Source organism: Malaclemys terrapin, chromosome 4, assembly GCF_027887155.1.
Source record: "Malaclemys terrapin pileata isolate rMalTer1 chromosome 4, rMalTer1.hap1, whole genome shotgun sequence".
NCBI classification, from domain to species: Eukaryota; Metazoa; Chordata; order Testudines; family Emydidae; genus Malaclemys; species Malaclemys terrapin.
This window is the reverse complement of record NC_071508.1, coordinates 20659958-20687090: the sequence shown is the minus strand read 5'-3', so window position 1 is coordinate 20687090 and position 27133 is coordinate 20659958. Positions and strand designations below refer to the sequence as shown.

At 51.3% G+C, this 27133-nt stretch overlaps 1 pseudogene; it reads left to right on the top strand.

Moving 5' to 3' along the window:
* The first annotated feature begins 11815 nt into the window (after positions 1-11815).
* On the top strand, positions 11816-26592 carry LOC128835696 (voltage-dependent L-type calcium channel subunit alpha-1S-like; annotated as a pseudogene).
* Positions 26593-27133: the final 541 nt, after the last annotated feature.

Here is a 27133-nt window from a genome sequence, read left to right as displayed (position 1 = left end):
ATGCAAGAGAATTTGTAGGTGTATTTTGATTAGTTTTTTTTAATTAGGAGTGCAGTTTTCTGCATTAGGCTGGTTCACACTTCCTGGGAAAAAGCCTAAAGAACCCTGTTTACATATTAGTTTATCAATTCCCCTAATTTGCTGAGAAGTTGGCTCACATTTAAAACAGTTTTGAACCAAAAAAAAAAAAAAAAAGGGATGCAACGGGGGACTGCTGGGCCACTGTGGCCTAGTCTTCACTTACCGGCTGGTCCGGCGGCACGCCATCGATGTTCTGGGATCGATTTATCGCGTCTGGTTAAGACGCGATAAATCGATCCCGGATCGATCCCGGAAGTGCTCACAGTCGGCGCCGGTACTCCAGCTCGCCGAGAGGAGTACGCGGCGTCGACGGGGGGAGACTTCCGGCCGCGTCTGGACCGCGGTAAGTCCGGACTAAGGTACTTCGAATTCAGCTACGTTATTAACGTAGCTGAATTTGCGTACCTTAGTCCGAAGTCCGGACTAAGTGGGGACCAGCCCTGTGTTGCAGCCAGAATTCTGAGTTCTACCTCTCTCACTGCCCTATTCCTCAAAGCTGTAAGTACTGGTATCACCACGTTTTTATAGCTAACGTTTTCTCTCTAGCAACACCGCTTTAATTCCACTGTGTTACACTGCATCTGGCTGGATTTTTTTTTTTTTTTTTTTGCTTGCTTGGATTTTGGTGACATCAATGAATAAGTGGCAAGTCTGAGATGGACTAGGAAGGAGTGCAACTCCAGGCCAATGCTGCAATATGAGGATCAATTTTCCTTTGATCAAGACCCACCATTTTTGCTATCAGCTTGCTACCCACACCACCTTCACCAAAGGCTTCCACCACATCACAAGATGACATACTATTTAGTGTGGGTTTGAAATTACTAAACTTCTCCCAATGTTGGGGTTCACATAGTTATAATTACTTCTCCCTCCCTCAGTCTTGCTCTTCTAAAAGACAATACAGGAACAAATATACCAGTTCAGAATAAAGCAGGACACAGTGTTTGAATCATCTTCCTTTACGAAAAGTTATAGTAACCATAAGCCTTCCTTAGTTGCTATGTAAGTACCTCCCAGAAACAAGAGATTTAGGGACAATGGTAAATCTAAAGATTAACTGTACAGCTACACTCAATATCTAGAATTCCAGATGTTGATAAATCATTGACCCTCTTGCTACAGCTGAGTTGCTAGCAAACGGGTTCTGGAACTTTAAGTATGCCATTACGTTTAATGTCTCCCAATTATCTAAAAAATGATGGCACGTAGTTTCATGCTTCCACTGAGACATCATATATATGTTAGATTATCCATGCAGAGATAGCTAGTTAGAAAGCAAGAAAGAGGTCAGCCAAAAACTCAACACATTCTGTTTTTTCTGCAGCATCTCCAAGTGCTCAACCAGTCCCTCATCAGCCACATCAAATGGTGTCTGGCCCTGATGACATGGGCAATTAGAAAACAGAGGCACCATCCAAGCTTCATTAATACGTCAGAAGTGTTCTTTACCAGTGGATAAAAGAACTGAACTCCCTGCCACAGTATGCATTCAGGAGAACCCCACTTCAGAGACCTGCTTGGACATCCAACTGCCAGCTGACATATGGAATGGGATGGCAGAGAAGACAGCCCTCGTGTCATTCTGACATAGTCACTTAATTCCTAGACTAGGACTGGCCAAAAGCAGAGGCTGCAGTTTTATAATGCAACCCATGGCCAGACTCACCTTTATTACAAGTGCAGCTCAGAGAGAATGAGATCCCATGCTCCAACTCAGCAGCAGGAGCTATTGCATTTGGGTCACGTGCTCTCCAAAAATTGCACATCTACATTAAGGATGAGGGTGACCTCAACCTGCCCTATTCATTAGTGCACCCTTCTAAGCTCCTGGCAATTTGCCAATGCAGCCATCAACAGGACAAAGTTGAGGGGTCTCTGTCCTGAACTGTTACTCAAATATAAAATAACTAGGAAGGCCACTTTGGGATGTAATGAAAGAGACCTCCAACACTGTCATTTTAATTAAAATACTCAGCCACCTTATTAATCACATTAATAATGAAACCTGATGGCTGTTGATTAAATGAAGACTGACAGGCCACAGCTCCTGGCCAGGGAATTTACAACCCATAGCCAGATCACTAAAGATATTATGACCCACTTAACTTTCAAAGGGATTGTTTGCAGAGCAATAAGACAGTAGAACCTTGCTAATTTGCAGCGGTTACTGAGACAACCATTGAGGACTACAGAATTTTAGAAATTAGGTCCCAATCCGGCAAAGAGAATTGTGGTGGCAGGGGTCTGTCCATGTGGTTCTCTTTGCCAGATCAGGCCTTAGATGAATGATCATACAAACAAAAATAAACAGAATGAATCACAAGTGTAATTTTTCAAATCAATTTCCACTGCAAGCAGATGTTACTCTATTCCTCGTTTATACAAGGAGGAAAATGCCACACTCAGCCAGACACTTAAAAAAAATAATTTGTTCTCTCAGCCGCCTAAGCCTCCTGCCTGGATTCATTCACTGATGTCGCTCTAGCAGGTATAGTCTCAATCCACTGCCAAAGAAGTGGCCATCATTCCAGCTGATTGCAGCTGGTAGGACAGTGCACAGGGAGACTCATTGTTGCCATAACAAGCCATGCAAAACCTTACAGATTAGAAGTCCCAACATCCTGAATTGCACCTAGTGCACAAAAGAGAAGTAGTATAATCTGTGCATGAGCCACTATGTGAACAGTTTAAGGAGGAAAATCTTGGAAGGACTACACACAAAATTGGCCTTGAAACAAAAGCATATTTTGGCAATGCAGGGAGACTGGGGGAAACTGCGAGGCTTGGGAGAGGTCCAGCCACTGTGCATCACTACCCCAGTACCTCTAAGAAGAGGCCTGCATTTGGAAGGGAAGGCCAGATGGGATCTCTGCAGTGTGAAGATGTTTGGCAGAGAAGGAGCCAAACGAAGACCCAATAAGTTTTGGGTAGAGAAGTCCCAGTAATGGCTTCTAAGAAAAAGCTGGTTGCCCTTCACTACAGTCTAGAGATGAGTCTAGTGCTGGTTCTGCCAAAGAGCATAACTGAAATTCCCCAGACTGACAGGCCAGTGGAGGCAGGACTACCAGAGAGGGATTGGAGCAAGGATTTCACTGCCTGTGACTGACAGCTAATGAACAAGACAACCCACAAATCAGCATTACAAGACATGCATCTTAATAGACTGGGATCTGTGCAGTAAAAGCAAATCCTGGTGCAAGCCAGACACTTTGGGAACACCTCCACCATGTATACCATTGTCTGACTTTCCCCCTCACCTGTCTATCTGATCATTGCAGATGCCATGAAACACTGGCACCCAGTCAAGACCTTTATGTGAAGGTTTTTGAAAAACAGGTGTCCATAGTTGAGATCCTAAGGGACTGTCAAGAGTGTCAAAGTGACTGAGAAGCACAAGACCTACTGCCTTTTAGCAACACTAAGCACCCACCAGCCTAAACATTTAGGGAGGTCACAGCAGGGCTCTACGCATTGACACGCTTGCCACTGTTCTTTGATTATTTGTATTTTGGGGATTCCACCATCACCTTCAAGAATACCCACATCACCACAGCAACCTTCCCGAAGGCAGAGGTGCACTGGACAGAGAATGAGCACCGTGTGCCATTCCAAACTGCCACCACTGATCAGAGGCAGAGCATGCTGCCTTTATAGCACTGTCATTTGAGGCAGCATTGGGATTTTGACATTTCTGCTGCTTTTAAACTGCTGTGTTACAGTGCTAACTAACTATAGTATTGTTAAATGGCTCACATAGCAGTTTCCTTGTGAAAGCTCAGCTCAGCTGAAACATGTGCTTTTCGATCAGGTGCTGACTTTTTAAGCTAATTTTCCAGCTGGAGAAAGTGGGGAAACAAGGCTGTTAAGAGACTTGCTCAAGGTCAAGGAGCAATTCTGTGTCTCATCAAGAGGTTTGCTAGCTCCTGGCTCTCTGCCCTTGGTGTAAGTCACTAGAGTTTAGATTTGAGCTCAAAGATGGTCATAAAATATCAAAGGGTAAGAGCCCAGATTAGCTCAGTTTTATTTTCTGAAATAGCTAGAAGCGAGGGGAAGTTCTCCACAAGAGGTATAAGCACCATTCGCAACAGTGACTATTGGAAAGTGCGGCCACCTCATTACTGGACTGTGTGCAAAACACTGCTAAGGACAGACATGACAAGGCACCATTATTTTTACAGTGGTTGAGCCCAAGGGCCCGGATCAGGGCCCCATTGTGTCATTGGGCACTATACAAAGAACAAAGACAGTCCCTGCCTCAAAGAGCTTACAATCCAAGTATAAGACAAGAGCCAACAGGTGCATACGGATGGTGGAGCACAAGGAAACACTGAGATGGTTATGAAGAGCTGGATAAAACCAGCAGTCTGAGCACACCAACTGCCTAACCACAACTGAGTGTCTTGTAGTCATCACGCTGGAGGAGAGTTTTCAGAGGGGATGTGAGCCTGGACAATGGAGCAGCCTTGTGGGAGTTTACAAGGTGCTCCTCCATAGCACAAGAGGTGGCATGGGACAAAGCACACAGGTGAATGTTGGAAAACGCCTTGCTGGAGAAAACCTCACTAAGTTCCACTTGCCCAAGTACATTACTAGGCTGCTCAGGGGTTGCTTCTTTTACACTCACAGGCCTATCAGAGGAGCCACTCAGCTTCAGCTCAGCAGCAGTCCAAGTGGAACCTCTCCATTACAGAAACTGCAAGCAGCACTAAGGGCTCGTCTACATTGCCAAGTTGTCGACAAAACTTTCGTCTTTCACGGGTACTTAAAAAAGTCTGCCCTGCCCCCCCGAAAGACAAAAGTTTTGACGCGACAAGTGGCAGTGTGAACGCGGCTCCTGCCGACAAAGCGAATGCCGCTCACGGGGCTGGAAGTATTTTGTCGGCAAAAGTGCTGACAAACAGCATTTACACACCCCGACGTTTAGCAACAAGGCTGTGTCAACACAGCCTTGTCGCTAAAAGCTGCGTGGTGTAGACAAGTCCTAAGTGGAATGTGGGTGTTAAGAGAGGACTGGCTAGTGTTTTTTTCCCTAGGCTGACAAGTTCAAACAACAATTTTGCATGACTAATTTAACTTATTCAGCATATCTATAGGAAAGAGTGTGACAGGGGCTTAAGTTACGGGGCACCAATAGTTACATGCAAAAAGCAGTAAAACTTAATATCACATAACTGGTACATCACTGTACCATTGACTGGCAGTCATTAGTTTCCTGCAAATAATTAGTTACACTTCAACCCAGAGTTTCCAGGCAAAACACATTTTGGTACAGAGACTGCAATCACTTTTATCCTGCAATAACATTTAACCTGTAACTCCCAACCCTGCATAGTCAAGAATTAAGCTACATTATATTACCATATATATTACATTATATTACCTACAGAAGTGCTACATTATATTACCGTCTATACTTGTTCATAAGCCGAACATTTTTGGTAAAAGAGTGACATATTGAAGAGCGGGGGTCATCTTATAAACAGGTCTACACCAAAATTTGATGATTTTAAACTCTATGGAATCATTGAATTGAATATCTAATACATTGTCATTTTGTTTACCTGTAGGGTTACCATATTTTGTGCCTCCAAATGGAGGACACTCCCCGGGGGCCCGCCCCCGCCCCCAGCCCCGCCCACGCCCCCGCCCCAACTCCGCCCCCTCCCAAAGTCTCCGCCCCCTCCCCTGCTTCCCGCGAACATTTAATTTGCGGGAAGCCTGAAGCAGGTAAGGGGGGGGGGGAGGAGGCGCGGCCCAGGCTGGTCCCCCCACGGCTCCAGCCTGGGTCGGCTCGGGCCCTGGGGTGCCGGCCCCGACCGACCACCCCTCGGCTCCCAGCCCCGCGGGCCCGGCGCACCCCCCGGCTCCCCGACCCCGGCTCCCGGACCCCGGCGCACTCCCCGGCTCCCGGACCCCGGCGCACTCCCCGGCTCCCGGCCCCGGCTCCCCGACCCCGGCGCACCCCCCGGCTCCCCGACCCCGGCGCACTCCCCGGCTCCCCGACCCCGGCTCCCAGCCCGGCTCCCCGACCCCGGCTCCCCGACCCCAGCTCCCAGCCCGGCTCCCCGACCCCGGCGCACGCCCCGGCTCCCCGACCCCGGCTCCCAGCCCGGCTCCCCGACCCGGCTCCGCGGGCCCGGACCGGCACCGCGCCCCCCAGCTCCCGGCCCCGCGCCCAGCCCGGCCCCCTGCACCATGCCCCCGGCCCCGGACAAAGAGGCCCCGGCCGAGCCTCCCGATTTTCCCGGACATGCCCGGCTTTTGGGGATTTCCCCCCGGACGGGGATTTGAGCCCCCAAAAGCCGGACATGTCCGGGAAAATCCGGACGTATGGTAACCCTATTACCTGGAAAGTCTGCAGGCATGGAGCCCCTCAGCTCCCTGTAGCAGTGGTTCACCGTTTTCAGTCAATGGGAGCTGTGGGAAGTGGTGCACCACTTCCTGCAGCTCCCAGTGGCTGGGAACGCGAACCATGACCACAGGGAGCTGAGGGGCTCTGTGCCTGCAGATGCTCCAGGTAAACAAAACGTTGTAACCCGCCAGCAGCTTACCCTCATGGACCGGGAGCCAAAGTTCGCCAACCCCTGAAATATAGAGTTGGCTTATGAAAGGATCATACAGTTTTTGCTATTTTTACCTAACCATCTTGGGGGGTCGGCTTATAAACAAATGGGCTAATGAATGAGTACATACGGTACTTTGTATTACTATAGCGCCTAGAAGCCTCAATCATGGACTAGGATCCCACTGTGCTAGGCGCATAAAAAACAGAGCAAGACGACAGTCCCTGCCCTGGAGAGCATACAATCTACATGTGGATGGATGCAGACAGACGGCAAAGTACAAGGAAGCCATGAGACAGTGTTGTCTAAATATACAAGACAGAGACAGGGTGGGGGATGGGGTAGAACACACCAGCAAAGTCAACAATGTGATGGTGGCAAATGTCACATAGTTCCATATTTTTTCTTCTTCTTTTGGGTGGGTTTACTTGGGAGGGGGATCAGCTACATGGAACGAAGGGAGGGTGAGGGTAGGAGGAGCAGGTGAAGAGACTGAATTAGAGGGAGTGGGAAGGTTGGAGTAAACAGCCAATCAGCACAGGGCAGAGGACATCTGAAAACATTTGATGAGAATGTCCCCAGATCCCTGCTGTGGTTGCTTCTGCTCCTACAGGCTGGAGTCTGGTTGGCTCCTCTCCGCAATTCTCCCCTAAGGTCACATGGCAAGGGGAAGGAGAGGCACACGCCTTATTTCAATTTCAGGCTAAGAAATACCCCGAGGCACCTAGAGCTTTGGATGGGCATCTTTTGGGGTGCATATGTTTATAAACGGAACAGCTGAGATTGAAAGGCAGTTGGGTGCCTAACAAACCCCACCCTCAACTACAGCACCAGGAGCGCCCCATTCCACAACAGAACCGAATGCAAGGCATTGACCGATGTAAAGGAGTCATTACCTCATGACTTCAGAGTAGCCCTTGGCTGCAGCTACATGCAGAGCAGTAGCACCTGATCGAGGTTGCTTTATATCCTCAAGCTTCCCACTGTTTAGCCACTGCCGTGCATCCTGCAGCATCTGTTGCTCTTCCTCTTTCCTTGCCAAGTCCAGGTCCACCCCTGTGGGAGCAGATCGCAGATGGAAAAACAAAATCAAACCAAAACTCACCTGTACTTGTGTGTCAATTTAAAATGGAATAATTTTAACAAAATTTTTGGCCGTTTTGCAAGCTCACTAATAGCATTTCCTAGGATGTAGGAGAACTCCTGAACCACCCTCAACAGAAATAAATTCAGATATTCATAATACTTAAAATTGAGAGGCTCATTCACAAGCCAGCCCACAATTAATTACCAGGTAAAGCATGAATTGTTATGGGTGCAAGAATTGAGTCCTCAAAAATGCAGACCTAGCTTGAAAAAAGTCAAGCACAGCCCAAAGAACAGTCTAACAAACTGAATTAAACATGAATATACATTTAATCTATTGTGTACAGCTGATGAGATGCACCTCAGACACCTCTTGCAAGGTTAAAATACCCAAAAAACTATTGATAAATGAGCTTATTAACAGTCCATTCCTGCATGCCCAAAACTCACTGAAGTCAATGTGTTGTATTGCAAAGGAACAGGTGATGCATTTAAGTGACCACAGAAATGCGAGCATGCATGTTGGTGTGCGCCCACATGGAAGGGAACAAGATTCATCACATTCCTATAATAATGGAGCCACTGATCCTGCCCCAAAGATCACTTAGGAACAAAACAGCCAACACAACGTCTAAGTTGCATATGTGGGTTAAGGCTAGAGTCATTCCAGTACACAAACTACTCCAGCACCAACATCGTTAGTAAGCTATGCAACAACGAAGCAGAGTGAAATGGCTCTCGTTTCCAAGGGAACACAGTAAAACTCAGAAAAGGCTACATTTTCCATAGAAACTCCTGGCAAACCTTCTAGGCAGGCTTTCAAGTTTCTTCCTAAGCAAGGCTTGAAAATTCCAGTCTCCCAGACGCCAATATCAAGTAGGAAACGGTCTCTGAACATAAGGGCCCAGTTCCATTAATTACTACAGACTTTAAACTTCCATTTTTAAAAGTTAAGGCTCTAACCCTTATAGCAGCAGAGAATACCTTCCAAAAAGGAAGGACTACAATGGTGCCTTCCCAAGTCTGCAGATAAGCCAGGTTAGTATGTTTATTGCTGTTTAAAACTTCGCCATCTTACACTGGTGCAAGCTTCCACTGGAGACGTGCGGAACATGCTTAGCCACACCAGCGCAAAGATAGCCAGTCTAGTCAGTGCCTTGTAGAGGGAACACTTAGGCCTTGTGTGCCCGAAGAGGTTATACATCATCATTAGGGCCCTACCAAATTCACAGTCCATTCTGGTCACTTTCACGGCCAGAGGGTTTTAAAATTGGTCAATTTCACGATTTCAGATGTTTACACCTGAAATTTCATGGTTTTGTAACCCTGAGGGTCCCGCCCAAAATGGAATCATGGAGGGGATTGCAAAGTTGTTGTAGTGGGGTCCCAAGATTGCCACCTTCACTTCTGTGCTGGGTTCAGAGCTGGGCTTTGAAGGCAGCACCCTCCCAGCTTCCTGCAGTTAGAGGAGATTCCCAGAGGTGGAGGTGAGTAGGATCTCCCCCATGCTGCTGGGAGCACCCCAGGCAGGGGCTCCTAGCTGCTAGTCCATGCCAGGGACAGATTAAGGCAGGGGCTCCTGGCCAATTTGTGGGCCCCCAGGAAAAACAGGTGCCACAGCCCTGGCAGAAGCCCCTACCAGGTCACCCTGACCCCCGGCAGGAGCAGCAGGGGAAGAAGCCCCGAGCCCGGGTGCCATGAACCCCAGCTGCAGCCGCGGGGCTGAAGCCTCGATCCCGGGCAGCCCTGAGCCCCAGCTGGAGCGGGGGTGGGGGAGAGAGAGGGTGGAAGCCCAGAGACCACGCTGCCCTGGCTGGAGCTGCTGAGGCGGGAAGGGGGGTGGGGGAGGTGGAAAACCCGAGCCCACACTACTCCGCCTGGAGTGGCAGAGGAAGCCCCCAGCCCGGGCTGCCCTGAGCCCTGGCTGAAGCTGCAGGGCTGAAGCCCAGAGCCCGGGCTGCCCCAGCTGCAGCCACTGGGAGCAAAAGCCCCAGCCCAGCAGAAGCCGCTACGGGAGGAAGACCCGAGCTTGGCGCCCGGTGCTGTGGGTGGAGCCGCTGGGGTGTGGGGGAACGGAAGCCCAGAGCCCAGCTCCTGGGCTGCTGCAGTGCAGAAGTGAGGGCAGACCACTCATTTCTGTGCCGCCTCTGGAGGTGGGTCTGATCTCCCCACCAAGAGCGGCCATGCAAAGGAAGGACAACTCCTGACCCTCCAGTGCAGCTGGAATAGCAGCTAGGAACCCGGGGTTCCCAGCAGCAGGGGAGATCAGATTTCACAGGGAAGGGCTGATTTCATGGTCCATGACACGATTTTCACGGCCTTGAAATTGGTAGGGCCCTAATCATCGTAACTAGCACCAATGCTTTTCATTGTTGTAAACAGCAACTTGCACCAGTGCAGCTTACCTTGGTTTGAATCTGGCACAAACCGCTCAGACATAAGACGCTTTTTAAAACAGTGTAGCTGCTAAAAAAAACCCAGTATAGACAAGACCTTTGTGGTTCCCAGTGGAGAAAAATATCAAATGCAAATCCAAGTTGCAATAGTTTTTCTTGTTAGGAATAACATGATGGCAATATTATAACAGACCTCAGTGAAGTTAGGACTTCACAGATACCAACTGGCTGGATAAATAAATATCAATTAGCTGGTTTAAAAAAAAAATCTTTTATTCAAATTGGATTTGTATTTAAATATATTTTTATTTTTAAAAATAAACATAATATAAGTTGTCATTATTTCAACTTCAATTTTAAGGCCTAAATTATTAAAATATTTTTTAAAGAAAAAAATATTCAAACAGTACTATTGTTGCCAACGTTTTAAATAAAGTCAAACCACCGAACTTGAAGTCACTGGCTAAGCACCTACAGCCAGAGTTTGTCAAAGTGCTAAACCAGCTTTTGACAAGAGTAGCCTCGTCTGCACGTACAGAGAATATTTTCATCATTTCAGTTTATTCAACTAGTTCAGTTCAATGACTAATTCATTCAGAGTTGAGAAACCAATTGGGAGTTGAAAAAGCAGGAAAAATACCCCTTTCAATCAATGGATAAAAATCATGTGAGAGGATGGTATTTACTATTTCTAAAATCTTGCAGGACATGGTGACCAGACACAATCAGTTCGATTCATTAACAACAGATAGTACTTCTGTTTAATAAATCAGCATTAAATGCAAAACATGTTATGGGAAACTTACTTTTTTCCTATGTATCCAGAACTTTAAGGTATTTTAATAAAGACAATTTTAAAATGTTGTTGGTGCATTTAATTGAATTCCAATCTCCATCCAAATGCAGCTTGACAAATCACGAGTAAAAAATAATCTAGTAAAGAAATGAGTCACCATTTTCTAACAAAAAATGTTAAGAATCTGAATAAATGTAAGCTTTATAATTGCTTAAATGTGTATAAATAATATAGTGTATCATCCTGGTTAGTAAAAAGTACCAAATTTAGCATAAAGGCTATTTTAGTTGCAAATCAACATGTTTTAATGGCTATCAACCAATGAGAATCAACCTTTGATTAGAAAAGTAACTCAAAAGTACAAGTGCAACACAAGATTAAAACAAATCATTTAAATCAAAATTTTGTGGCTGATGATTTTAAATCAGTGATTTAAGTCACTGATTTAAATCAATCCACTCTGGATATCAGAGACTTGAATTTAACTTCATCTGAGAGTAAAGAGATCCTGTATGAGGCATTATCATTTTCAACCATTTGGTATTTTGCCTGCTTTGCACAAGCCCTTTTACAGAGGATGCAGAATGGAAACGAAGTATTAGTAATTTGTGAACTAGATCACAGCGGGTTTTGTACAATTATTCTAATGCCAGGCCATCAAAGTAAAATTGTTCTGCTACTCCTTGGGCCAGATTTCAGTTTCATCAAAACATCTAGTACATCCAGTTTCCTTATAAAGCCCCTAGAAGGCCCAAAGGAAGCATGTTCAAGTACACAGCTGGCTTACCTTGTTTCTTTACTTGCTCCAGAAGCAGGTCCTTCATGGCTGCTTCCTCTGCAAGGTCAGACTGGACTTCACCTTCACTGTTCACAGCAGCCACGTTGGCTCCATGGCTGAGCAAGTATCTATACAGATTAGACCCATACTGATGTATCAGACTGTTACCAGAATTGAAATTCAGATATGACTGAACAGCAGAAGAGTATCTGGTTTTCTGATAGAAGTGAGGTCCCAAATGAGACTGCTCTGTAAGCCTCTCAATTGAGAGTTTAGAACTCCTGCTGCTCCTCCATAGCAGCCCATGCAGACAGTTGATATACTCCCATTCCTATACAGCCAGTTAAAATGCCTCGATTTCATGTACGAACATGGTCATGCTTGCGCTTTTAAAGGAGTTTTGAAGTAACAAAAAACCAAACAAGACTGATCTTCATTATGTTCTTCCACTTCCCTTTTTATAAGTGAATCAAAAGTTCGTACAAGAGCAGGCAATTCCTCCTTCAGCCTGCATGTCATTAACGAATGTGACAGACTAGCAACGTTCTCGGTTAAAGGTCTTACAGGTTAGGGATGTTGCCTGCCCAGAACTGGGCCCGAGATGGCAAACAGGGGGTTTGTCGCCCGGTGTGCTTGGCACCAATAAAGACACCGAGGGGAGAAAGCAAGCCAAGTTTATTTCAGAGCTCTGAAATGGCACTAGGAGACCAGCATGTCTCAAATCAAGTGCAACAAATACAAACAACTTTTACCTTTTATACTTCAAACTGTTTACATACATCTCTTTGTCTGGCTGTTCCCCCTTACCCCTCCCTTCCAGACAACTGTTACAATAAACTCTACATAAGCTTGTGAGAAAACTTTCTCAGTCTTTGCGACCTTGGATTAGACGCCTGCAAACTAACTACCCCGCCTTTCCCTCGCTTCTTATCTCTATTATTTCTGCTAGTGTGAGTGAAACTGCAGCCATCTGTTAAAAAGCTGACATTACATTTCTGCTTCAGCCTACTTCAGAGCATGTAAGCAGTTAGCACAGAAGTAGGTGAGAGTTCCCAAGATGGCGTCACTGTGGTTCAGGTAGGCCCAGAGCAAAAGAGCTTCATCGGCACTTTTGGCCTTCCGCTCTCCCGAGTTACCTGGTAGCTATACCTAGTGGACCCCAACACAGGTATAACCCTAAGTACTCAGTGGAGAGCTCTGTCCTGTGACAAAGTTACAATATGATAGAAAAACCTAATTCACACACATTTAGAAATAGACTGAACAAGGCCTATAACATGGAGCTGGCAAATGAGCAATGAACAGCTGAGAAACACAAAGCATTCTCTCTGTGCAGCACGTTTTCCAATGATTTTTGAATAATGAGGTGAGCTGTAAAGATCTTGACACGTAAGAAGATCTTTACAACAGCAAGCCCCTTTCAGAACTTTTCTTAGCTCAGTGCAGTAGTTACAGTCATAATCCCTGAATATGATTTTTTTAAAAAAATAATCAATTCAGTCACATTCAAAGCATTTCAACAATAAATTAAACCGTCTTCTGTTGTTGTATAATTTTGATAACTACATACGTATGTACATGATCCAGTAATTACAATGAATAATTTGGTTTTTAATTAATAATTGTCCAAATAACTAAAAATAAATCATTTTTTATTTTAAATAGTCTCTTTTGCGGCCTCCCCATCCCCCCATCAGTTCAGGCCCCCCATCAGTCCCCAACCCCTCAATCCAGCCCCCGGAGCCTCACCTCTGCTCCTCCTAGGTTTCCTCGCCCCCCTTTCCCAGGCCTGGGGGTTGTAGTGGGGTCCCCTCTCATCTCCCCTTTCCCAGGCTGGGGGGTTAGGGATGGCTCCCTCTGTCCCTTTCCAGGCCAGGTGCTGGAGGGGAAAAGAGCAGAGGTCCTGCCCTGTCCATGTTTTTCACAGGATGGGAGGAGGGAACGGAGCCAGTGCTGGCTCTGCCGGCTTCCAGCAGGACCAAACTTCGCAAGGGGGCTGTAGCTTCTTGCGTCAATGCCAGACAGGCTCCAGACCCCCCTGAAATCCGATCACCCACTATAAAATCAAAAGCTGCACTTTGCTGCATGATTGCTGTGGGGGGTCCCAGGGCTGCTGGGTCATTCCCCCTCACTAGGCATCGCTGGTCTGTTACCCACCTCACTCCTGGTTCCCTCCTGCCCTTTGTCTCTCATAGGAGAAGATAGAGTACGTCTTCCTGATCATCTTTACCATTGAAGCCACACTCAAGATCATCGCCTATGGGTTTCTACTTCACACGGACACCTACCTCCGAAATGGCTGGAACGTGCTGGACTTCGCCATTGTCTCTTTGGGGTAAAGGAGAGCTGGTTTGGCGGGGTGGGCAGAAGGTTTCTTAGAAAATGTCCTGTTTGTTCTTGGGGCGGGTTGTGAGACCATGGTAGGGAGAGCGTGACCAGGCCCGAGACCTGGAGTTGGAGCCAAAGCCCACTGAAGCCGGTGGGAGCGTTTCTAGTGACTCCCCTTGGAGGAGGCTCACTTGCCTTTTCCCACACGGCGCCCCTCTGCCTGAGACGACTCCCTTGAGCTTGCCCGCGCGCCCTCTCCATTTTTAAGTCCTCCTTCGAGACCTACAGGTTCTGCACACGGGCTGGCTTTAAATCAGAGCTGGGAGAATAACCGATCTTTCGATTCACTGGCCATGCCGAAAAACAGAAAAAAAGCCGCACTGAACCGGTCTGAGATGAGGTTATGGTTTAGCTGTGCTGGCAGGGGCTGTGGTGTGAACTTCCCTGGTCCGGCCTGTACAGGGTGAGATTGACTTTCCTCGCTTGGATTTTTTTTTTTTTTTTACTGTCTCCTTCCCTCCTTTCCCTCTCCCTCCATGTTCCTTCTCTCACCCCCCCTCCTCCCCTTTCCCCTCTCTTCCCTGTCCCACTCCCTTCCTCACCCGCTCTGGCAGGCTGGTCACGGTGGTTGTGGAGCAGATCAACGTGATGCAGGGCATACCGCCGTCGGGGAAGGGCGGCTTTGACGTCAAAGCCCTGCGAGCCTTCCGCGTGCTGAGACCCTGCACCTGGTGTCGGGAGTGCCAAGTGGGTGAAAGCTGCCCGGACGGCAGGCGGCTCGCTGGCAGGAGGCTAGGGTCACAGCAGCTGCAGTAGGCTTCCCCTTCGCACGGGTCTGTGGCCAGCCCCCAGCTGGGCCTCTGCGGAATGCCAACCGATCAGCAAAGTCTAGATCAGGGGTGGCCAACCTGAGCCTGAGAAGGAGCCAGAATTGACCAAAGTACATTGCCAAAGAGCCACAGTAATACGTCAGCAGCCCCCAATCAGCTCCCTCCCGGCCCCCGCTCCCAGAGCCTCCCACCCTCCGACAGCCCCGCCGATCAGCACCTCCCCCTTCCTCCCCGCACCTCCAGATCAGCTGTTTCGTGGCGTGCAGGAAGCTCTGGGGGCAGGGCCGGCTCCAGGGTTTTGTCCGCCCCAAGCAGCCAAACAACAACAACAAAAAGCTGCGATCTCGATCTGCGGTGGCAATTTGGCGGGAGGTCCCTCGCTCCAAGCCGGAGTGAGGGACCATCCGCCGAATTGCCACCGAATAGCTGGACGTGCCGCCCCTCTCCGGAGTGGCCGCCCCAAGCACCCGCTTGAGAAGCGGGTGCCTGCAGCTGGCCCTGTCTCAGGGGGAGGGGGAAGAGTGAGGGCACGGCAGGCTCAGGGGAGGGGGCAGGAAGGGGTGAAGTGGGGGCAGGGCCCATGGCAGAGCCAGGGGTTGAGCAGTGAGCACCCACCGGCACATTGGAAAGTTGGTGCCGGTAGCTCCAGCCCCGGAGTCAGTGCCTATACAAGGAGCCGCATGTTAACTTCTGAAGAGCCGCATGTGGCTCCGGAGCCACAGGTTGGCCACCCCTGATCTAGATAGTCCCAGTGCTAGTGCCCCTCGCGGAGATATAACCCACCAAGACCCAGCATGCGCCAATCCCACCATAGCCTGTTGTGAAAGGAGCTGGTGGGGGTCACCCCAGTGTCTAGGAGCCAGATGCCCCCATCGTGAGACCATCTCCCAAGGAGATGAACTGTGGGGACTCAGCCTTCCCCGATCCCTCTGGGGCAGTGTGAGGGGGCCTGGAGCCTGTAATGGGATTGAGAGATTTCAGTCACCAGGGCTTTCCTTCTCACACACCCCCCCTCCTGGGACATATAGGGACACATGCTGGGGAGGAAGGATGGCCTAGTGGTTGACACCAGTGAGAGCTGGGCCCAGGTCCCTCCCTCTCTTCCCTGCCATGTGCTGCGGTGGCGAAGCGGTTCAATGTGTCTGTGAGACGCCGTGCTGCCAGTTAGGAGGGGAGGGGTGTGTGACCTGTTACCCTTCTCTCTCTCGGCTGCAGGCCTGCAGGTGGTCCTGAACTCCATCATCAAGGCCATGGTGCCCCTGCTCCACATCGCCCTGCTGGTCCTCTTCATGATCATCATCTACGCCATCGTCGGGCAGGAGCTGTTCAAGGGAAAGTTGCACAAGACTTGCTACTACATCGGGACAGGTCTGGAACGTGGGCGACCCTCCCACCAGCCCGGGGGGGGGCATGCCATAACCCTCCCAGCCACACCATATAGCCATATAACCATATGACGTGGCTGGGAGGTGTATGCCATATCTGGGGGCGTTATATGACTATATGGCATGGCGGGGAGGTGTATGGCATGGCTGGGAAGTGTATGGCATGGGTGGGGGCATTATAAGGCTATATGGCATGATGGAGAGGTATATGGCATATCTGGGTGCGTTATATGGCTGTATGGCATGGCTGGGAGATGTATGGCATATCTGGGGGCATTATATGGCTATATGGTGTGGCTGGGAGGGTTATGGCATGGCTGGGGGCGCTATATGGTATGGCTGGGAGGGTTATGGCATGGCTGGGGGCATTATATGGCTATATGGTGTGGCTAGGAGGTATATTGCACTGCGCCAGAGCCCTCCTCTGGGTGGGGCTGGGGGCTAAGGCACAAGCAGTAGCAGGAGTGTAGTTGTCCTTCTCCTCTGCTCAGCCTGACTTCTGTGCTTCGGTTTCACCCTCAGATATCATTGCCAAAGGGGAAATGGAAAAGCCATCCCCGTGCACCACCACCGGCCACGGGTATCACTGCACCCTCAACGGCACTGAGTGCAGGAGTGGGTGGCCAGGGCCCAACAACGGCATCCCCCATTTTGATAATTTTGGCTTCGCCATGCTGACTGTGTACCAGTGCATCACCACGGAGGGCTGGACGGAAGTCCTCTACTGGGTAGGTGCAGGCCTGAGCCCGCTGGCTGCGAGGGAGGAGATGCCGGCACGCTCTTTGAACAAGAACATGGTACTAAGCAGGTTGGGCTGGCCAGGCTTCCCAAATGGTGGGAATCCTTCCAGGGCAGCGAGCCCCGCAGACCCTGCAGCTACTGGATGATGTATCCACTGAGCAATGAGCTCCCAGGGAGAAGGTGGCACCCGCCAGTGCAGCAGAGTGTTTGAACCCTGCCTAGCCAAGAGAGTCCCTGTCCAAGTACCACTGAGACTCTCAAACAAACCCCACCCTTGCCTTAAAAGACAGGAGCCTGGTGGGAGCGAGTCCTCAGACGGCTCCTCAGCTCTGGAGCTCAGGTATAAGCGACCATAAACTTGCCCTCCAAGCCACGAAGAATGGTAGGGGAGGAGGATGGTGTGAGGGCTCAGGGACAGGCTGGGAATTGCAGAGCTGAGTTCCAGTCCCGCCTCTGCCTCTGGAAAGCGCTTGGTGTGTTACCCTTCTGGGCATCCTTTGCTCCCAGGAGTGTGGGCTGAGGGCAGCTTGAGACACAGGTTGCTGGGCCAGTGTCTGATATTGTATCTGGTGGCTTTTAATAATAACACCACCTAGCTCTTATACAGTGCTTTTCACCATTAGATCTTAAAGCATTTCACCGTCATTAACTCCCCCTGCCCCACTCATCCCCCGGGAAGCAGGCAGGACAGTGCTATTATCTCCATTGCACAGATGGGGAGCTGAGACCCAGAGGCTAAGTGACATGCTCAAGGTCACACAAGGAGTCTGTGGCAGAGTAGGGAGTTGGGTCTTCAAAGCCTTAAACTAGTGCCCTAACCACTGGGTTCCTGGGAGGAAGGCTGGTCAATGAGTAGGGACAAGTCTGAAACCTGGGAGACCCAGGTTCAATTCCCTGCTCTGCCACAGACTCCCATTGTGACTGTGGGCAAGTCTCTTAGTCGCTCTGTGTCTCAGTTCCCCATGCGTAAAGACTGTGAGGTGCTCAGCTACTCCAGTAATGGGCTTACCTGAGCCAGGTGGATTTGGTTCTCCCCCTGGATCTTCATCTGCCTCTGTCCTGCTCAGGTGAACGACGCCATCGGGAACGAGTGGCCCTGGATCTATTTCGTCAGCCTCATTCTGCTGGGCTCTTTCTTCGTTCTCAACCTGGTGCTGGGCGTGCTCAGCGGGTAAGGCGTGTGGGCTGCATGGTGCAGCTCTCCTTTCTCTCTGTCCCAGCAGGGGTCTCCCCTGAGGGAGGGGCCAGGCCCTTATTGAGTTTGGGGATATGAACAGAAAGTCTGAAGGGGGTTTTTAACCTTTTTCTTCCCTTTTCTTCGTCCCTTCTTCCTTGGTACCTTGGCTACCAAGGCTATCAAGCCTTGTCTTCCCTTTTCTCTTGGAGAACTCTTTGGATGACTCAGGAATGTGGAGCAGGGGCGCTCTCAGCCCTTAATTGAAGGGACAGGATGGCAGAATTCTTAACACAGAGAGCTTTTCTCCCCAGTCTTAACAAAACCAGACAATGAACACATTGTAATTATTTAGTTGTATTGTGGTAGCACCTAGCAGCCCCCATCCTGGTCCAGGACCCCATGGTGCTAGGTGCTGTGCAAACACAGAACAAAAAGACAGTCCCTGCCCCAACAGCAGTTTTAAATAGTCCCTGTAAAATTCCCTTCCCTTCTCAGTTAACCAGGTGTCACTTCCTTGGTCCCTGCAGTGTCACAATCTTACTAGTCCTCGAGTCTTCCAGCGTAGCCAAGACATGAATTAAAGCAAACGGGTAAAATACCACTGAAAACAAACCCACCTGTCCTTTCCAGGCCTCCTTTATCCCTCAGAAGGGAGCAAAAAAAGGCCAAGCCCAATGTTTTTCCCCCTTGACAGGTCACCTTTACTATGGAGAGTGTGGGAAAATGGGCACAGCTGGCAATCTCTCTGCACCCTCCAGCTGTGTGAGCTTCCCCTTTAGCTCTGACACTCTGTTATGATTTTCTCAAGGCTTTCCAGTATCGGATACTCCTGTGTGCCTCAACAGCAGCAGTGGGGACAGCCATTAGTGCTCCTAATGTTAACCTGCCCTCTTTACAATCTAGCTGTAGTAGTTGGTTCTGTGGTGTCCTGTGGCAAGGAGTTCCACAGGATGATAAAAAAATGGGGAATAGGGAAGCATTTCCTGTTATTAGGTCTGTATTCGTCCCCCTTCCCCCGCAATTTTGTATTATATAACCAAGGTAAAAGACAGGACTGATCCATTCTCAGTCTTCAGTTGAGTTAAAGGAGTAATTCCACCAGCTGGCAGCAGTAGTAGGCTCTTGTCCTCTCTGGGGACTAGCCACTAGAATAGGACGTGGCACACACTTGATGAGTGTGTCCCATGAGCAAGGTCTGGATTGAAGCTGCCCGCAGAGCCCCCTCTCCATTGGCCTCATGCCAACCGTCTGCGTTTGTTCCAGGGAGTTCACCAAGGAGTGTGAGAAGGCCAAGTCACGGGGCACGTTCCAGAAGCTGCGAGAGAAGCAGCAGCTGGAGGAGGATCTGAAGGGCTACATGGACTGGATCACCCATGCCGAAGTCATGGACAGCCACCGGGCCAGGGAAGAAGGTACCATCCTCACCTGGGCAAAGCCTCTCGCTTCTGGAGAATGGTTAAATCCTCCACCGGGGGTGGGGGGGGGTGTCTGTGGGATGAGCGGGGTGGGAGGCCGGGAGAAGGTGTGCACTTGCTCCTAGTTTACTCATTGAGGGAGGCTGCCCCTCCCTTGACATTATCCAGGTTCAAGGATTAGAAGCTGCTTCAGACTCGCCAGAGATGAAGAGTTTTTGGAGAGTAAAGACCGTCCTATGGCATAGGACAGGCCAAGGCCTTGGGAAGCCCGTAGGCTGTTCCTGGCTCTGCCACTGACACACTGGGTGACCTCGGGCAAGTCACTTCACCAATCCGTGCCTCTGTTTCCCATGTGTAGTGGGATGTACTAACACTTGCCCATTTGGGGCTGAAATTAGTCACATTTGCTAAGGGCTTTTGAGAACCTGAAGTGGAAGTTGCTATAGAAGAGAGTTATTGGCCCCCCTTCCCCATTACCTCCCTGGGATGCTGTTATGTGCTTGGATATAATCCCTTGGCTCTTTGTTTACTCTGTGGGGCATTTTACACAGCTGTGGAGCTATATGTAATGATCAGAATTCTGAACGCCATCGCTGGTCCCCTGCTCTCTATTGCCACCGGTTACACTCCCGCGGTGTCTAGTATTGCTCCGTTTCTTCACACATTACGATGCCAAAAAAAACCTCCTTCCCAAACTTGTTCTCTTGAGTGCGGACGTGTCTCTTGAGGAGGTTTGTATCTCTTAGGGAGTTATTAGATGGGAACCCTTCCTTTGCAGATGTGCTTCTCAGGGTATAGCTACGCTGCAATCACTTTCATCTAGCCAGTTCGGTCACCAGAGCCGGTGAAGCCGCAATAGCCCTGTGCGTGATTATACGCCGATTTCACCGCTCCAGTATCGGAGCTAACGAGATTAAAGTGCTCTCGGGTGCATCTGCACAAGCTGCGATCACACCTCCGATTGCAGTGTGGACATACCCTTAGAGTTCCCCTTCCCTCTCCGGTGGGAATCCATTGCCGATGTCCCCATGTGTCTCTTGAGGGGGTCCCCAGCTCACTGAAGAACTCTCTCTTTCATAGGGATGCTGCCATCAGAGGAAGGGGGTTCAGAGACCGAGAGCCTGTATGAAATTGAGGGCATGAACAAATGGATTCTCTTCTTGTGAGTATACACACACACACACACACACACACACACAGTCTCTCTCTCTCCTGCCTGATCCTGACTCTCCTGCTCTTGGAATCAATCCTGTTGTAAGAGCCCCTATTGGAAGAGCTGGTAGTTTTGTTGGGGGGGTGGATACACCATGTTCAGTGCAGCCCACGCAAAGGTTGATTTTGCTATGTCCGGCTCTGGAAAAAGGCTAGTTCAGGTGGTATCCCGCCTCTTCTTTTGGGAGACCATGCGTCAAGCTCCTCTCCACTATCTCTCCTCCTACCCAGCACACCCCAGGGCTCCGGGAACTGCGTGAGTGGTGTCAGGAAATCCAAGGTCATTCCAACTGATGAACAGGTGAGGCCAGCGCACTCTTTAAGGGGCAGTGTCCTCTCCAGAGCATGCACAGGACCGGCCGCCATGCGGAAGGGAAGGCATCTCATGGACCCTGCGCTAGGCGAGCAGCCCGGACACCTGGGCAAGTGCCTTAGCTTCACCATCTGTTCCTATTCCTTGGGCAAGTGCCTTAGTTTCACCATCTGTAAAATGGGGATAAATGAAGCACACTTCCCCAGGGCTTTGAAACAAGTTGTTCATTAACACACCAGCATCTCCTTTGTTACCCTGGTGCATCCCCATTTGGCGTCGTGGTGATTGAGTGGGGACTTTGACTCCGTGCTGGTAATAGTTTGGGATGGAGGAAAGGTGGTAGAGAGGGGCAAAGCGGTATCCCTGCCTGCAGAACCCCTCTCCTATGCGTTTGCTTGGGTCCCTGGGAGCTGGTGGGCAGGGCGCTTTGCAATGACTCTGCCCTCTGGGGCTGGGTGCCGGGGGGCAGGGAGCCCTGAAGTCACCCCTCTTGGCCCATCTCTCTAGCCGGCAGTGGAGGCGATGGAACCGCCTGTTCCGCAGGAAGTGCCGCGAGGTGGTGAAGTCCAAGTTTTTCTATTGGCTGGTGATCCTGCTCATCTCTCTGAATACCCTGTCAATCGCCTCCGAGCATCACTGGCAGCCCGAGTGGCTGACTCGTGTGCAAGGTGAGCAGAGCGGCCCGGGGCTGGGGAGCCGCTGCCGGTTCGGTGCATCCACGGGCGTGCATGCGCACACGCCTGCCCACAAGTGAACACCCACATAGACACACATACACACCAACGCACACACGTGCATGCGCCTGCGCACCACACACACACGCAAAAGTGCACGCACACCCCCGTGCCTGTGTGCACATGTAGTTTCCTCCCGGTCTTGTGTGTCCCCTCCTGCGCACAGACCCGCCTCTTGCTGGGGTGGGGAAGGGAGCGTTCTGCTGCCGCTGCTCAGGGCCAGGAGCTGGGCAGGTAAGTGTGAGTCAGGCTCCTCTTCCTCCCTGCTGCGCTGCCCCAGGATCGTAGGCTGGGGGAGAGGGAGGCAGCAGGGGGCGTAGTGAGAAGGCGGAGGAGGATGTGGTCTCATGAGCAGCTGCTAGTGGCCATCGGGGGATCTGCCGCCTCAGTCCAGAGCGCTGACCGGCTGGGTTCGCTGCTTGCAGACAGTGCCAACCGGGTGCTGCTGGCTCTCTTTGCGGCCGAGATGCTGCTGAAGATGTATGCGCTGGGCCTGTGCCAGTACTTCATGTCCCTCTTCAACGGCTTCGACTGCTTCGTGGTGTGCGTCGGCATCCTGGAGATTATCCTGGTGGAGATCAACGTCATGTCACCCCTGGGCATCTCCGTCCTGCGGTACATTCGCCTGCTGAGGATCTTCAAGATAACCAGGTGGGGGCACCTCTCCCCAGGGCCTGGGGTCAGGCAGTACAGGCAGGGGGGCTTGCACTGGGAGGCTGGGCTGTCCTTACCCCTTCTGAGGCCTCAGGCATGACTACAACTATGAGCTGCCAGAGGCTGAGGAAGGGGAACTGGTGAGTTCTCCGGCCTCTGTGTGGCCAGGGTCAGGATACCTAGTGTCTGTTTACAACTCTGGGAGGGGAGTGGGGTCTAGTGGTTAGAGCTAGGGCTTAGGTGTCAGGACTCCTGGGTTCTATCCCAGCCACAGGAAGGGGGTGGGGTCTAGTGGTTAGAGCAGGGAGTCTGGGAGTCAGGACTCCTGGGTTCTGTTCCCAGCTCTGGGAGAGGAGTGGGGTCTAGTGGGTCAAAGCAGGGGGCGGGGAGCTAGGACTCCTGGGTTCTCTCCCTGGCTCTGGGAGGGGAGGGGGGGCTAGTGGATCAGAGCAGGGGAGGTGGGGGTCTGGGACACAGAACCCTGGGGCTCTAATCTGACACTGACTCACCGCTATCAGCGCCCAGCTGATCAGGCTGTCCTGTGAGTGGTGGGGCAAACCACACTCTGAGTAGTTACCTGCGGCCCTGCTGGAAGGAGGGCGTGGAGAGTGCAGGGTCTGAGCCCTCCTGCCACGAGACAAATCAGCAGCTCAGTCTGTCCTTTGGGACCCAGTGAGGCTCCTCACAGCTACCCGGAGCAGGAGCAGGAGCCCGCTCTGCCAGAGGGGTCCCAGAGACACAACAGAGCAGGGAGCAGAGAATGCCACAGGATTCATGAACCTCACTTCCCTAGGTTGGGATATTTGGTGGCAATAATGAAAATGGGGGGAAGCTGGGCATGGGGTTCACCTGGCTCCCCAGATCTATCTAGGTAGGTACTTATCTGCCCTCATCACCATAACATCAGAGCAACGGATTCCTCCTCACGCCCCCTGTGTGGCAGGGCAGCATCCTTATTCCTGTTTCATGCATGGGGAACGGAGGCACGGAGGGGCTAAGTGCCAGGCCCGTGGTTGCACAAGACATCTGTGGCGAAGCCAGGAACTGAGTACTAGGATGTGTTTCCTAATGGAGAGCACACTTGAATGGGAATCAGGAGACGTGGCTTCTACTCCCAGCTCTGCCACTGGCCTGCTGGGGGACCTGGGGCAAGTCATGTCCCTGCCCAGTGCCTCAGTTTCCCCACCTGTGAGATGGGGACAAGGAACATGGCCTCCTTTGCAAAGCACTTTGAGATCTACTGATGAAAAACTCCACAGAAGAGCTAGGCATTATTCTTATCATCTCCTGTCTAACACCTGGTCCCAGGACCACACGGGAGACATTTGGCCAAGCGGAGATGAGATGATGGAGTGCCCCCTCGAACTGAGCAGGGCATTCCCCTCATCACCCTGCCCCCCATTTCTGCTTGTGCGCCCCAGTGGCACCACTCGACATAAGCAGCCTGTGTGCCTCTTCTCACGCTAGGTACTGGACCTCTCTGAGCAACCTGGTGGCATCCCTGCTAAACTCGGTCCGCTCCATCGCCTCCCTGCTCCTCCTCCTCTTCCTCTTCATCATCATCTTCTCCCTGCTGGGGATGCAGCTCTTCGGCGGGAAGTTCGACTTTGAAGACATGGAGGTGCGGCGCAGCACCTTCCATAACTTCCCCCAGGCGCTTATCAGTGTCTTCCAGGTACGGGGCATGGGGTGCAGCGGGCATCAATCCCACTGATCTAACGCATAGAGGAGGGGCTGAAGTCAGGATACCTGGGTTCTTTTTTGGGCTCTGGGGGACAGTGTGACTTAGTGGTTAGAGCAGGGAACAAGGAGTCAGGACTTCTGGGTTCTGTTCTTTCTGGTCCAGTGGAATGGTTCTACTTGACCTGTTCTTTCACTCACCCCGTCTCCCAGATCCTGACCGGAGAAGATTGGAATTCAATCATGTACAATGGGATCATGGCTTATAAAGGGCCCTCCTTCCCCGGCGTGCTGGTATGCATTTACTTCATCGTCCTCTTTGTCTGCGGGAACTGTATCCTCTTTCTAGCCAGTTGGGGAGTAACAGCTGGGTGTTTTCTTGTCTTATCCAGCACAGTCACATCTAGGTTCAAGTACACATCGGGGAAGAGCTATGGGGCTGGGTATGGTATGTTCAGACATCATAGTACCAGGAGTGAGGGAAATGATGCAACAGGAGTGGGGGTTAAAAGGGATGAAAAAATCAGTTGGGACACCAACAGAGATTCCCTGGTGACAGCCAAGAGGCAGCTGTCATGGGTACACAGAGGGCTCGTTGCTGAACCTGGGGTTCTCCCCAGCTGCCTGCGTACATTGCTTAGTGTCACCACACAGGCTCTCGCTAAGCCTGGGCCATGGAAGGGACTCATTCCTTACATCTGAGCATGCTCCCTAAGCTCCTTAGCCCCACCCCCTCTCAGATATCTGCTCAATGTCTTCCTGGCCATCGCTGTGGACAATCTGGCCGAGCCGAGAGCCTGACGTCGGCCCAGAAAGCCAAAGCCGAGGAGAAGAAGCGGAGGAAAATGTCCAGGTCGGTGCTGCTCTCTGCTGCTTAAAAGCGGGAACCCCCAAGGGCCCAGGGCTTGCAAATCAATGTGAGCTGCTGGTCTTGGGCATCATCTCAGCAGCATTCATTGCAACTCTGCCATGGCCTCACTCCTCACCTCTCTTTTGTGGTTCCCTGTCCAGAAGTTACCCAGAGAAATCTGAGGAGGAAAAGCTCCTGCTGGCCAAGAAGCTGGAGCAGAAAGCCAAGGCTGAAGGAATCCCCACCACAGCCAAGGTCAGTGCCACGACCCCTCTGAGCTCGTCTGAACAAATGTCTAGGGGAACTTTCCCTGGCAGTTGAGGAGTACGGTACCCAGCAGTAATGTCTTCCCATTATTTGTCCTGTCGTGCATGAAAGGTGGATGGCCATGGCGGGAGGGAGGGAGATTTCCCCAGGGCCCACGGAATGACTGGGGACAAAATCCTGAGCTTCAGCAGACGCATCTCCGGAGACTTGTAGCAAGACGTCCATTCTGTATGCCCTGTAGGCCCGGATCATTCCTCTGACGAGCGAGCCTGCTTTCCCTGTCCCCTCCCAAAAAGCGTGGCGGGGGGACGGGGAGTGGGACTCAGTGGGTACAGGCCCAGGATCAAAGGTCCCGTATCAAAGGACTGTCTCGGTGGAGTTTCCACTCAAGATCTTTCTACACACACGTGTTCACAGACACACACACATATAGGGCCCATCAGAGGCCCTTGTCCAACTGGCCAGTGATCCTGGCTCCCCTGCCCCTTGTTATTTATTATTAATTATTTCTATTATGGTAGCACCTAGGAGCAGTGGCAGATTAGCCACTGGGCCCGGGGCCCCAGCCAACTGGGGGGCCCCCGGAAAAAATCTGCTGGCAGCAGCGAAAGCCTGGAGCTGCGGCCGCCGGGCGGGTGAGGCTGGAAAGCCCCCACGCACTGACCCTGTTCCGTGGCAGAAGTGTTGGGCAGGGGAAGCCCCCTCCACAGCAGCCAGACCCATGTCCCACAGAGAAGCACGGGGGTGGCGGGGGAAGCCTCAGCATCCAGACCCTGGGACTGAAGGAGCTCTCACACCCTGCTGTGGCCCCAGGGCCGTGGCACGGGACAGAGCTTCTTGGTCTTGGGGTGCAGTGGGGGAGGGCAGAAAGGAGCAAAAGGGGTTGTGGGGCTGCAGTGGGGGGGCAGAATGAGGAGGACCCTGGGTGGAACAGGGGCGGGTCCCAGGGGAAGGGGCAGAAAGGGGTGGGGCTGTGGGTGGGGCCACAGGCGGAAGGGGTGGGGAGGGGCCCCCCACTTGCTCTGACCCAAGGCCCCAGGGAACCTTAATCCATTTCTGCCTAGGAGCCTCCGTCGTGGGTCAGAGCCCCATTGTGCCAGGCACTGTACAAACACAGAACAAACAGATGGCTCCTGCCCCAGTGGGAGATCGGGGGAGCTCTCCCTGCCTCTCGCCTGCAGCATTGTCCCGCTGGCCTGCAGAAGGCTGGCACGCAGAGCCCTGGCAGTGCCACGGGTGGTGTTTCCGGGATGCTCAGTTAGTCGCCTCTCTCTCTCCTTCTCAGTTAAAAGTGGACGAGTGAATGAGATCAAAGACCCCTACCCTTCTGCTGACTTCCCAGGTAAGGCTCTGGCTTGATCCTTGCCTCCAGCCGGAGAGACTGAGGGAGCGATGGAAAGGGTTGGGGTGGCTTGCAGAGAGAAATCCCATTGGAGGGCTCTGGTCCCAAGAGTGCAGCTCAGCTAGTGGCTTATTATGATGCAGAAAGCCACATGGTTTGTTTCCAGCAGACGCCGAGCTGGAATAAACTCTGTGCAGTTCTCTGCAGCACTTGGTCTGTGTATGAGGGTAGGGGCGTGATCAGGGAGTTCTACCTCTCTCTGGGGAGGATACCAGACTCTGCACATGCCTCTTCCATTGCTTGTGGGGTGTTACTTGCCTCACTGACGGGTGAGTCCTGCTGGCCACTAGGGGGCGCACTAGGCGACATAAGATGGGGGACCCCCCCACACACACACTGAGAACAATGGGAGCTGGGTTTGGCCTGGAGGATTTGAAGTCAGGACGTCGGGGGATACCCCAGGGTTTTGTCCTATGGGTCTCTAATGGCAAGCAGCATCTTG